Raw genomic sequence first — 13,517 nt, 5'->3', positions numbered from 1 at the left:
TTTAAGCATTTGATGAGCTCTTTGCCAAGGCAAATGTCAACCCCCCACAAAGCTTGTTTATCCCACCCACCGCTACCAAGTAAAATCTTCTAGCTTTCACCTGGCTGAGTTAGCCGATGCAACACACCCACACAGATCTCTGGTTACCCCACACAGGCCCCCAACCTTCCCACAATCTGTCTGCTCCTCCCAAACGTATTCCTGAGGAAGATGTTTTCTTTGTTCAGTCACCTATTTCTGCTTTTTGTGACTCCTATCTTTGGCTGGAAAAATTGCTGGGTTTTTCTGTGACTTGGTGGTGACCTAACATAATCGTTTGTGGAGCTTTCGCTGTAAAGCCTTTTTGTAATTAAACACTGTGTCTGGATTAATGATAATGTTATCTTTAAAATGGTGCCTAATACTTGTATGTTTGAGAAATGTGATTTATGAGATTTCTATTGTTTTGAATTTGGCGCCCTGCAATTTCACTGGCTGTTGAAGAGGGGTTCCGCTAGCAGAACCCCGTTCCCAGGCATGTTGTCTCCTCCCCTTCATCTACACTGATTGAAGTGGATTTAGCAGGTAATCGTGAAATCAAGGGATCATAACTTTCACCTGGATTAATCGGGTCTGTCTATGTCATGGAAAGAGCAGGTTTTCCTGATATTTTGTACACTCAGTGTATATACCTCACACAATAGCATACAGAAGGCTACCATACACGATAATGCAATCTGCAAATAGTTCACAGTGAAATTATATTTTCTCCACTAGAAGGTGCTCTTTAATCGATGTTCCTTCCACAGGACGGTTGAGCTAACGTAGCCTAATGCGAATAGCATGAGTTTGTAAGTAACGTGAACATTTCCCAGGACATAGACATATCTGATATTGGCAGAAAGCTTCAATTCTTGTTAATCTAACTGCACTGACCACTTTCCAGTAGCTATTACACTGAAATAATACCATGCTATTGTTTGAGGAGAGTGCACACATTTTAACATGAAAGTTAATTCATTAACAAATTAGGCATATTTGGGCGGTCTTGATTCAGAAATGCAATGGATCATTGATCAGTCTAAAACTTTGCACAAATCGAAATTGCACCTGGGCTGGAATAATACACTATGGCCTTTCTCTTGCATTTCAAAGATGATGGTACAAAAAAATACAAAAAAACGGTTGTTTTTTTCTTTGTATTATATTTGACCAGATCTATTGTGTTATTTTCTCCTACATTCCTTTCACATTTCCAAAAATGTCAAAGTGTTTCAAGAATATGCATATCCTTGCTTCAGGGCTTGACATACAGGCAGTTAGATTTGGGTATGTCATTTTAGGTGAAAATTGAAAAAAAGGGGCGGATCCTTAGAGTTTTTTAACAAACTACACTCTGGTTCATCACTACATAACAAGTCTGCTAACCACTCTCTTTATCTTTAGAGACGAGGGGTGTAAACATTTGCCCAAACAGTTGCAACTAAAACAGCAGTTTCTATTGGATAAATTCAGGTAGGTCCCTCCCCTTTCTGTTTCCTTCTGTTTAAGAAATATTTTGCAACAGAATCGTCTTAATGAATACACCACAAAGGGCTGCTGGTCTGGTTGAGTCTATTCTCTCCTCTGTACCAGGACAAGATCACATCTTTCCGGTTCTTCACAGTGCGCACCACTGAACAGCTGGAGCTTTAGAGGAATGAACCATTTGTTCAGATGGAGAAGGCTTGCCAAACTGATGTTCATGCTGCTATATTTTGTCATTAATGGTAAGTTTCTTTTGTTTTTACTGATTTGCTGCACTAACTAAAATTGTATGTGGGAGATGACAGATAAGTAGCCAAATGTTTTTATTTTTAAATGTTCAATGTTTTAATTAACAACATTGGTCAAATAAAAAAATGGTGAATCATTTAAACAGTGCAACATTTACACTGTGTGTAGCCTATCGCTAAGACTCATTCCAAAATAACATTCCTCCCTTTCTGGAGAGACGTGCTCCTGTATCCTGTCCGAGCATTAGACAAATATTTAAAGTAAGGGATAGATACAGACAGAGACTAGTTTCTAAAAACAGAGCTCTTTCATGGGAAGAAAGAGTTGTAAGGATATAAACGTTTGTGATCTATACACCAACTACAGAGTATGCCAATACCTTATTGATTCATAGACTAACTTAGATGAGAGATTAATAATATTTTGGAAACAACAGGCTGATAACTTTTTATAGTTCTCTGAGACTGAGACTGTAGCTTGTCATTAGAAACTAATTTGTGTTCTATAAGAATTTTGGCCAAATGACAGAAGTCACATGTTCACTGTGTTTAGGCTCACAGTGCCTGCCCATTGATGTTTGAAAAGACTAATGACTATGGATGTGACAATAAAACATGCACCTTCATGGACATGGCTTCATACCCAAAATGATGAAATTCTTTAATGGATATCAATATCTAAAAGTCATTAGGTAAAATTAACATTAAAACTCAGTGGTATTTAAGCTTCTTTGGAGTGGGACATTAAACAGTTTGTGGTTTATGTCATTATGTGGTCAGAGGCTGTCTGTCACATAGATGGATGGAAGAGCGAGAGGCAGGTCGTTGGAACAGGCAATGTCTTTTTGATGAAGTTCATGGTCTGGTCACAAGTCAGCTCACCACAAATATGATGTACCTCTGTTCATAGCGTGAGACAAAAAAGTGGTGTTTTTTTTTAGGGTGTAAGTGTCTCACTTGAATGTCTTAAAACTGAGAATGAAGACGTTCAAGAGAAATAAGAGCTTCTCTACATGACCAAAAGTATGTGGTCAGCAGTGGTGTAAAGTACTTAATTAAAAATACTTTAAAGTACTACTTAAGTCGTTTTTTGGGGTTGGCCTTATGAATTCGAGCAGCGTTCTCTTAGCATCCGCCAAACCCAGATTCATCCATCAGACTGCCAAATGGTGAAGCGTGATTTCCAATGCTCAAGAGTCCAATGGCGGTGAGCTTTACTTTAATCCAGCTGATGCTTCGCATTGCGCATGGTGATTTTAGGCTTGTTTGTGTGGCTGCTCGGCCATGGAAACCCATCGGGTTGCTCCAGATGAAGAGTTCTTGTGCTGACATTGCTTCCAGAGGCATATTGGAACTCAGAAGTGAGTGTTGAAACCGAGGACAGACAATTTTTACACGCTATAGGCCTACTATAGGCTAACGTTAACTAGCTGGCCTGGCACATCATTGCCAATGAAAGGAAGTTAGGCTAGCTAGCAAGCATTTTAGCCAGGCAGCCTAGAACAACATAACCTAAAAGTGTGTAGCCTACTGTATGACCGTTTCCAACATGAAAGAGGAGGATGTCATTGGTGTTTCTCTTCAAGTAGGTTGAGTCAACATATTTTTTATACTTGCATGCATAATTCTGCTTTGAAGTTGATAAACTTGTAACCCCACTTTTGAGAAAATGGCCTTTGAATATTTTGGTACACCTACTGGAGAGTTCTTTGTCTATACATATTCAGCATCATACACACACTCTTAAGCCTTAGCCCCACCCAACCACTGATTTCAATACTAAAACTGGTGAAAGTAGTAGTCTACACTAAGGAAATACTCCACGTAAAAATATATTTCATCTACTCCTTGGGCTAGATCTTAATCTGACTATGAAAGTGTCCAGATAAAAATATGTAATAATTATTAGATGATGCTTACCCAGACACTAAATTGATGGGAAAATCAATGCTATAACCACCCCTCCAGCCAAATCTAGCTGTGGTTGGGTCAAGATTTAGATGCACTATTGTAAAGTGGCTGCTCCACTGGATGTCATAAGGTGAATGCACCAACTTGTAAGTCGCTCTGGATAAGAGCGTCTGCTAAATGACTTAAATGTAAATGTAAATGTAATGAAATAGCAAGTTAGCTAAACAATGAACCATAACACCAACCCATAGCTTCAGTACAAACGGATTGGTATAGCTAGCGACCATCCATGAAGTTTGAATCTGCAGGTAGCTAAAGCTAACCAACTAGGTTCAATGTTAGCCAGCTAGCTAACATATGGCTATAACTAGCATCTCCTTTGTTTTGTTGACGTTGAGTGAGAGGTTGAGTGCCCTCACCTCCTCCCTGTAGGCTGTCTCGTCGTTGTTGGTAATCAAGCCCAATGCAAGGGCCCCTCAGGGGTGGTTGCTCAGTCCCCTCCTGTACTGCCTGTTCAATCATGACTGCACGGCCACGCACGACTCCAACACGATCATTACATTTGCAGATGACACAACAGTGGTAGGCCTGATTACCGACAGCCTATAAGGAGGAGGTCAGAGACCTGGCCGTGTGTTCCCAGGACAACAACCTCTCCCTCAACATGATCAAGAAGAAGGAAATTATTGTGGACTACAGGAAAAAGAGGACCAAGCACGCCGCCGTTTTCATCGACGGGGCCGCAGTGGAGCAGGTTGAGAGCTTCAAGTTCCTTGGTGTCCACATCACCAACAAACTAACATGGTCCAAGAACACCAAGGCAGTCGTGAAGAGGGCACGACCAAACTTATTCCCATTCTGGAGACTGAGAAGATTTTGCATGGGTCCTCAGATCCTCTAAAGGTTCTACAGCTATACCATCGAGAGCATCCTGACTGGTTGCATCACTGCCTGGTATGGCAACTGCTCTGCCTTTTACCGCAAGGCACTACAGAGGGTAGTGTGAACGGCCTAGTACATCACTGGGCCAAGCTTCCTGCCATCCAGGACCTCTATACCAGGCAGTGTCAGAGGAAGGCCCTAAAAATGGTCAAAGACTCCAGCCAACCTAGTCATAGACTGTTCTCTCTGCTACCACACATTGCCCCTCCACCCCCTTTCCCCCTCTTTACACCACTGCTACTCTCTGTTGTTATAATCAATGCATAGTCACTTTAACAACTCTACCTACATGTACATACTACCTCAACTAACCGGTGCCCCGCACATTGACTCTGTATCGGTACCCCCCTGTATATAGTCTTGCTATTGTTATTTTACTGCTGCTCTTTAATTACTTGCTACACTTATTCTTATCCTTATTTTTTTTTAACTGCATTATTGGTTAGGGGCTCGTAAGTAAGCATTTCACTGTAGTGTCTACACCTGCTGTATTTGGCGCATGTGACTAATGCGATTTGATTTGATTTGTTGGGAGGCCGGTAAGGTGGAGGCGATATGATCGATGACTAGTCTCTCAAAGCACTTCATGATGACAGAAGTGAGTGGTACGGGGCAGAAGTAATTTAGTTCAGTTATTTTTGCCTTCTTGGGTACAGGAGCAATGGTAGCCATCTTGAAGCATGCGGGGACTTCAGACTGGGATAGGGAGCAATTGAATATGTCCATAAATACACCAGCCAGCTGGTCTGCGCATGCTCTGAGGACACGGCTAGGGATGCCGTCTGGGCCAGCAGCCTTGCGAGGGTTAACACATTTAAATGTTTTACTCACGTCAGGCACGGAGAAGGTGTTATCCTCAAAGCGGTCAAAGAAGGTGTTTAGTTTGTCTGGAAGCGTGACGTAGTTGTACGTGACGTGATTGGTTTTCTATTTTGTAGTCCGTTATTTCCTTTAGACCCTGCCACATACAGTGGGGCAAAACAATATTTAGTCAGCCACCAATTGTGCAAGTTCTCCCACTTAAAAAGATGAGAAAGGCCTGTAATTGTCATCATAGGTACACTTCAACTATGACAGACAACATGAGAAAAAAAATCCAGAAAATCACATTGTAGGATTTTTAATGAATTTATTTGCAAATTATGGTGGAAAATAAGTATAACTTATTCATCATATAATCATCATAACTGATGTCATTTTCCAATGAAAAATATATTTCCCAGCAAAAATCATTGCAGTTGTGCAGTTGCACATGCTGTTTTTTTATATGGCTACTGCAATAGCTTTGTCCAAAATAACACAGTTACAGTCACGTTTGTACCTGCAGGGTGAATGTTAGATTATACTGTACAATTCAGTAAATGTGTAGTACAGGGGTAGGCAATCCTCTTCCTGGAGGGCCGCAGGTACTACAGGATTTTGTTCCAACTAGGCACCACACCTGACCAACTGAGCTAATTGATCAGTTCAGTTATTGTCTAAATTCAACACACCTGTCCTTCCAGGTCGGTTAAATGAAAAACATCAATCACCTGCGTCACTCCAGGATCAGGGTTGCCTAACCCCTGGTTTAGTGGTTATGTCCTAACTCTGGTTATTTTGCAGATATACTGCAATTGTTGCTTTCAAAATAACCATTATACTGCAAATACTGTAACTGCAGTTTCACAATTCAAATGAACTACAAGTTGATGGCACAGCCAATGCTTTGTTGTTAATTGTCACTTTTACTGTTACAGTAGCCAGCTGCAGAAATAGCCCCTCAACATTTGCATACATTTTTTAAAACTGTTTTTCTTATAACAAGTCACTGTTTGTGTGTTGTCTATCCTTTGTTACAATCCCTATGGCGATGCTGAGAAGTATGTTTATCCTAAATGAACAAGACTTTGGTATGTGAGTACGTGTGGGTGAGACGTAAACGCAGAAAGATATTAGGCTTATTTCGTATGCATACTTAATATCAAATCAAATTTATTTATATAGCCCTTCTTACATCAGCTGATATATCAAAGTGCTGTACAGAAACCCAGTCTAAAACCCCAAACAGCAAGCAATGCAGGTGTAGAAGCACGGTGGCTAGGAAATACTCCATAGAATGGTCAAAACCTAGTAAGAAACATAGAGAGGAACCAGGCTATGAGGGGTGGCCAGTCCTCTTCTGGCTGTGTCTGGAGTATGTACGCTGGAGGCTAGCTTCCTTGTGCTGAAAAACATACAACATTAGGGAGACTATCACCACAATGTTCATCGTCTCATCACCAATTTATATAGTTAATTTACTTAGAGAATGTGAAAACAATGTTGTACAAAAGTACTGTAGTTACACTCCTAGACCCACACATGTAAAATAGCCTTCCTTTTCCCAGTGCAATTTCACTTTCATTTTTAGAAATCCAAAGACCCCTATCAGGTCTACATTGATCCGACAACTGTAAGAATTATAAGTCACGGGTGACCTTTAGCATTACTGAGAACTATTCTGTTCGCAGCAATGAAAAGTATTCATTGCAGTGGAAACTTATTTCACCACATAAAGTAGGCCTGATAGTGAGATGGGACTCCTGTACACAGGGAAGACTGTGTGGGGCTGCTTCTCAGTGTGGTCAAACCGCTAACGTGACAGAAGGCGGCGGACCACACGATGTGACAGACTGATGGGAAAGGAAACGACTCTGTGTTCACAAGCAGAGACAAGCAGTCACCTATTCAGATAGACTATGTATACAGTTCACTATTGGAGGACAAATACATTATGTTCGTAGGGTGTGCATGAGTTCTCTTCGATTCACCTGTAGAACTAATACTGAAAAGCTGCTCTTGTACAAGCCTAATAATATGCCTTTGGGCCTATGAGCCAATAACCAGATTATTAAGCTAATGACCTGGGTAACCTATTGCCTAATTGAGCCCACCTGCTGCCTACATTAAGACTACGTCTCCACAGAGGATGTGACACTGAAACATTTGTTCTACCTTACTCAACACCTAAAACCATAGCTGTGGGAAGTAGGGGTGCTGCAGCACCCTCTGAAAAATCAGAAGTAGTGCACTGGGCATTTAATCGTCCTGTATTAGCGGACCGATATGCCAATATAGCCCCCCCCCCACCCCCAAACTACTTCCTGCAGCTGGGCCTAAAATCTACAAATATTTTGCAGTTAAGACTTTTTTATTTATGAAAAAGAAGATACTATTTAGGGAAAAAAAGGAAATACTTTAAAGTACTACTTCATTTGTTTTTGGGGAGTATCTGTACTTTACCATTTATATTTTTGACAACTTCTACTTTTACTCCACTACATTCCTAAAGAAAATAATGTACATTTTACTCCATGCATTTTCCCTGACACCCAAAAGTACTCATTACATTTTCAATGCTTAGCAGGACAAAAAAAAGTAAAATGCACGCACTTATCAAGAGAACATGCCTAGTCATCCCTCCTGCCTATAATCTGGCAGACTCATTAACCACAAATGCTTAGTTTGTAAATTATGTCTGAGTGTTGTAGTGTGCCCCTGGCTATCCGTAAATAAAAACGATTTAAAAAGAAGAATAATGAGCTCTGGTTTGTTTGAAATAAGGAATTTGAAATTATTCATACTTTTACCGTTGACACTTAAGTATCTTTTAGCCTTTACATTTACTTTTGATACTTAAGTAGATTTAAAACCAAACACTTACATTTTTACTCAAGAAGTATTTTACTGGGTGACTCATTTTGATTTTTTATTAAGGTGTCTCTCTGACAATTTGATACTTTTCCCACCAATGATTATTGATATACATTACATCTGTCTAGATAATTACATCTGAGTAATTTAGCAGAAACATTTCTACAGCTGCTTATAATCAGAATATTTTTACAGTGTCCATTTGTAACCTGCCTCTTTCCTACTGCTAGTAGGACAACCATCATGCCCCTGATCTATTTTTCTGTTTTCTCAACACAAAACCTTATTTGAACAAATAACACATAGGCTAACGCCTACAATAGTCCTCTATCAGGTTGAAATGTTCCTCTGACCCTGAAATTCAAAGGATGCAATCTAGGCTGTTTAAGAAGCTGTAGTGGAAAATTATGTTACATGGTAATGAAATATTTCTGTAAAGCCATGTGCTTTTTCAGTGATATCCTTGACTTTTATTTGGGGGGGAAGAACTTCCCTCACTCAGAGTGCATTTCCATGTGAACTTAATTTCGGACAAAATATTCAACTACTAGTTCCTAATAATTATTTCCTGACCCCAACCATCACATTAGGCCTGTAAATAACTAAGAAGGACTTTGATACTCAAGTCAGTAGTGTCATTCCAGATGACTACATTATAGACGTGCAGAAAACATGAACTAATGATTGAATGCCATTGTCATCTTCAGTGCAGTCTGACATCAGATCACTATATCATATGGATGCAGTTACTGACATGTTAAACACTCATCCAGGTATTGTGAGATTTAGTGTGCGACTGCAGTCATTGTGTTAATATTTAGTCTCTCTCTTTCCACAGTACTCTGTGCTTCCCAGCAAACAGTCCAGTCTGAGACTCAGCAGGTGAAAGGCATCGTGGGACAGTCTTTCTCTTTTCAAGAGAGGGTGACCAATTCTAGCAATTTACTTTATGGAGAACTTGGCAGTATTGCAAATGTGTACCCTGGTAAAGAAGGCAAAATCACCCTTGAGAAGAGATTTGAAAACCGCCTCCACTTGAACAATGTTACAAGATACTTCACTCTGTCAGACCTTCAGATAGACGATGCTGGGGATTATACTGTTGAGAATACAGACGAAGAGAAAAAAAAAAACATTTGAGCTCACTGTATACAGTAAGTGTGTGTGTGTGTGTGTTGTATATTTTGAAAACATTTAATATAGGTTCCAATTTCAATTTATTTGTATTTTTTCTTCTAGATGTTGTTTCCAAACCTCAGGTGACAGAGTGTGACAGCGGCTCCTGTAGTGTGGTGTGTTCTGTGGACAATGAAAAAGAGGTGACCTTGACCTTGTACAGGGGAGAGGAAATACTAAACCAGACCAGCAGTCCTGACCTCACCACCGATCTCTCTCTCCGTTTGGAGGTAGAGGGAAAGAACTACAACTCCACCTACAGCTGTGTGGCTCACAACCCTGTCAGCAATGAGACAGTTCTTGTCCCAAAATGTTGCAGTGAAGATGGTCGTCCTAATGATGCAGGTAAGAGACATTTTGAATTAAAACCATCCAGAAAATAGCAATTACCAAGTGAAAGTGAAGTGTAGTTGAGCTCATTCAAAACATATTTTACAAAAATAAATTCCTTGTGTTTTATTTCAGACATGAATGAGAGGACTCTGGGTGTGCTTATTATTGCTGTAATCTGCGTTCTGGTTGTCTCAGGGCTGGTTGGACTTGCAATCTATCTAAGGAAGAGTAGAAATGGACACTCACAAGGCAGGTATTTATCTTTTACAGGTGTGAGGTCACTCCCCAAAGTCAAAACATGCATGGCATTTAAAAAAAAAATTTTTTTACAATCATGGGTCGTGTTTTGGAAAAGGTAGGAAATGTTTGCTTGAACCCAGGATGCAGGTCAAATAAAGTGTCGTATCTTCCACACTTCCTCTGCTTGGTCAGACAGTGTCATTATCCCAGACAACTTCTCGAAATGTTGAAAAAGCAGAAGGCACACACACTCTCTGACAATGATTACTTTAATAGCTTGGCTTATCTGACACCAAAATAGCTCCTGAGTGTTTACAGAACCTGTGCTGTGGGGTGAGCATCTATATGTCTCTGTCAGTTAGTCACACCTCCCCTTAAGCCTATATTTACTTTCCTTTATTTGTCTTCTTAGATTCAGCCGAAAGAGTGCAGGTTGACATTGAGTATACAGAGATAACTCCTAAAAATGAACAGATAACCAGGTTAGTAAAAATGTTACAGGCTGATTGACAATACAGCAGCCCTCATGTCTACAACTGTTGGCTTTATCTCTGTTTCAGTGGGTTAATGTGGTCTTGAGTTGCACAGACCACCTGAGGTTGATACCCGGCCTGATGTCGTTATGATATGGTTTGGCTGCACAATGTGAAGCCACACAGCACATAGTGGAGTGCCAGTTCTAGGTCCAAAAGACTTCTTAACAGCTTCTACAACCCAAGCCATAAGACTCCTGAACATCTAATCAAATGGCGACCCAGACTATTTGCACCCCCCCCCCCCCTCCCCTATTTTACACTGCTGCTACTCCCTGTTTATTATCTATGCATAGTCACTTTAACTCTACCTACATATACATACTACCTCAATCCTCGACTAACCAGCACATTGACTCTGTACCGGTAACCCCTGTTAATAGCCCCGCTATTGTTATTTCACTGCTGCTCTTTAATTATTTGTAACTTTTTTACACTTTTAACACTTATTTTTCTTAAAACTGCATTGTTGGTTAAGGGCTTGTACAGTAAGTAAGCATTTCACTGTAAGGTCTACTACACCTGTTGTATTCGGTGGATGTGACAAATAACATTTGATTTGTTTAGTAATGCCTTCGATCTTCACATAGTCTTTTACAGTATTTGCAAAGTCTGTAGACTTTTAAAGTCAGGCTTCGTGATTCCTTCCTCTAGCTTTAGGAAAGGTTCTAGATGTGTTGTGTTGACTGTTGAGTTCCGTACTGCAGAACAATGAGAGTAGACAAGAGAGCATCAGACGTGTCCTGTTTCCTTCCTCTGGCACAAAGTTTATAATAAAGAAGCATAAGAACTTTTTTTGTATTTGTTACATTCCTAACCTCTTATCTCCCCACTCTCTGCCCCTTCTTTCCCTGTCCCTCCCTCCCTCCCCTACCTACCCCCTTCTCCTTGCCTAGGAGGAGCGAACAGATATACCAGAATTGGAGTCGCGTAGAGACAACCCTAAGCTGACATCAGTTTATGATACACTCCTGTTACATCGCATGGCTGCCAGCGGGGATGTTGACACAGCATGAAAGAGACAAATGTGAAGTCAATTGGATAACTCACATTCTGTAGAGGACAGTATATCATGAAGAGGATATTGAAACAAAACGAAAGTAAAAAATGATTTACCCAGAAAACCTTTTAGGAGGCACAGTTGTTATGGGAGAAAAGTCCCCTGCAACTGTTGTTCTGATATTAGAATTTCAGGCTTCCTTTGTAGGTCATTCTCACAAACCTGTCAAATAGAGATCTCGATGACATCCAATGATAAGGACCAATTCAATAGCTATCCATTGAGTTAGTAGCAGGATATCCTTCTTTTCAAGTGCCTTTTTCCCCAAATCTCAATGTATAGGTTAAAACAAATGGAACATATATTTTAATACAATTCACTAGTGTGTTTTCTATGCTTTGCTGGTCAGAAGCTTCTTTTCAGTATTGTCTGTCCTGTTGTTTAAATGTAGGTGCCTCCCCTGTATCGTTTTATAGCTGGTCAGTGTTTAGCTTGCCAGTGGATAGCAGCTGTGTACATCATATAAAAAGAGCAGGCGTTTGAGATAAAGCCACCTACTCCTTAGAAGCAATGGCTGTTAGGCTGCTTTAGAAACAAAAGGTCCATAGATAAATGTTTTCCTTTCACTGTGTATGTTGTATTGCAAATAACTTTGAGGGATAGATCTTGATTTAATTAAATTGTAGCTCTTAATTAGCTTGTTTAGTTTATTATGATGGACAATTTATTGGTTGTCCCTATCTATGAAGCACATCCTCCCTTAACAATACAATCACTCCCTCCTGCAGACTCTGTAGACTCTCCTTCTATCAGAGCATGTTGTGCTCCACCTACATTATTGCAGCCTTTGTATATATCTGTGCGAGCACAGATTACTGGGACCCGAAAATACCAAATCTGTTGATACCATAGTGAGTTGTTGCACTGTAGGCGTTGTTATACTTCTCTATTTCAGAGTAGTTACTGAGTTACTGTTTAACAGTCATCAATACATCAATGCCCATGCTTGAAATGTTAATGTTTTACATAATCTAGCACAATTCAAAATATGATGGTAGATTACTCCGTTCCCCATTTATGTTTTTTCGTTGTCATTTAAATCTGTGTAAACAAATAATGTATTGCTTCAGAATACCTGGGTAAACTGTCATTCCTTGAAACCATGGCTGCTTCTATTAGTTTAAGAGTGGCAACATTTCACCAGAGACACAACTCCAGATTGTGGTTTTAATGTTGCCCACTTCTAGGGTCAAATAGGAGGGACCACTGTAATTGGTTGGTGGATTCTCTATTTAGTGAGTTTAAGTGTGTGACCTTTTGTCCTGTCACTTTGCATGCCAGGCAGCTGTATTTTTATTTTTTACAATAATGACCGCAAATAGTCAATTTCTAACTTTTTATTTAAAAATCCTATAATATTTACAGCTTTGTTTTGAGAAAACATTGTCCTTTTCTCCCATCTAGTGGTTGATTGTTTTAAAAAAAATATTTCAGTATACTGTACATAATGCACAGTGTTTCGCTCTGAGACAGTGTACTGTGAATTGTGTAAGTGTATCTTAAATCATGTTCAACCAAAATGTTCTCTAACAACCTTTCTGTGCTTTAGACTGTTGTCACGCATTTTTGTGCCAATATTTATGACATTATTGTGAGTAAAAATGAAAACATTTGTGAAATATGCCATTTTTATAGTTTAAATCCCATTTGGTAGCTAAACATGAGCCTCATTTATCATTCTGTGTATTTGTTATCTATTTTGATTTTAATATTGTAAAATTGCTGGGTTAATGATTATGTATTATAGATATGTTGTGGTCGAGTATAGCGTAATAATATGTTGTGTTATGTACTGTTTTATTTTGTATGTAATTGCGCAATGGTCACTGGACCCCAGGAAGAATAGCTAACGTGGGTCTGGAATAAACACAAATGTTATGTAATTTTCCAAGA

At 39.7% G+C, this 13,517-nt stretch overlaps 1 pseudogene; it reads left to right on the top strand.

The window, feature by feature from the left end:
- Nucleotides 1-1,445: 1,445 nt before the first annotated feature.
- LOC115137277 (SLAM family member 5-like) lies at nt 1,446-13,507 on the top strand (annotated as a pseudogene).
- The last annotated feature ends 10 nt before the right edge of the window (nt 13,508-13,517 follow it).

Source organism: Oncorhynchus nerka, linkage group LG11 (genome assembly GCF_034236695.1).
Source record: "Oncorhynchus nerka isolate Pitt River linkage group LG11, Oner_Uvic_2.0, whole genome shotgun sequence".
Taxonomy (NCBI): Eukaryota; Metazoa; Chordata; class Actinopteri; order Salmoniformes; family Salmonidae; genus Oncorhynchus; species Oncorhynchus nerka.
This window is presented reverse-complemented; position numbering and strand designations above follow the sequence as displayed.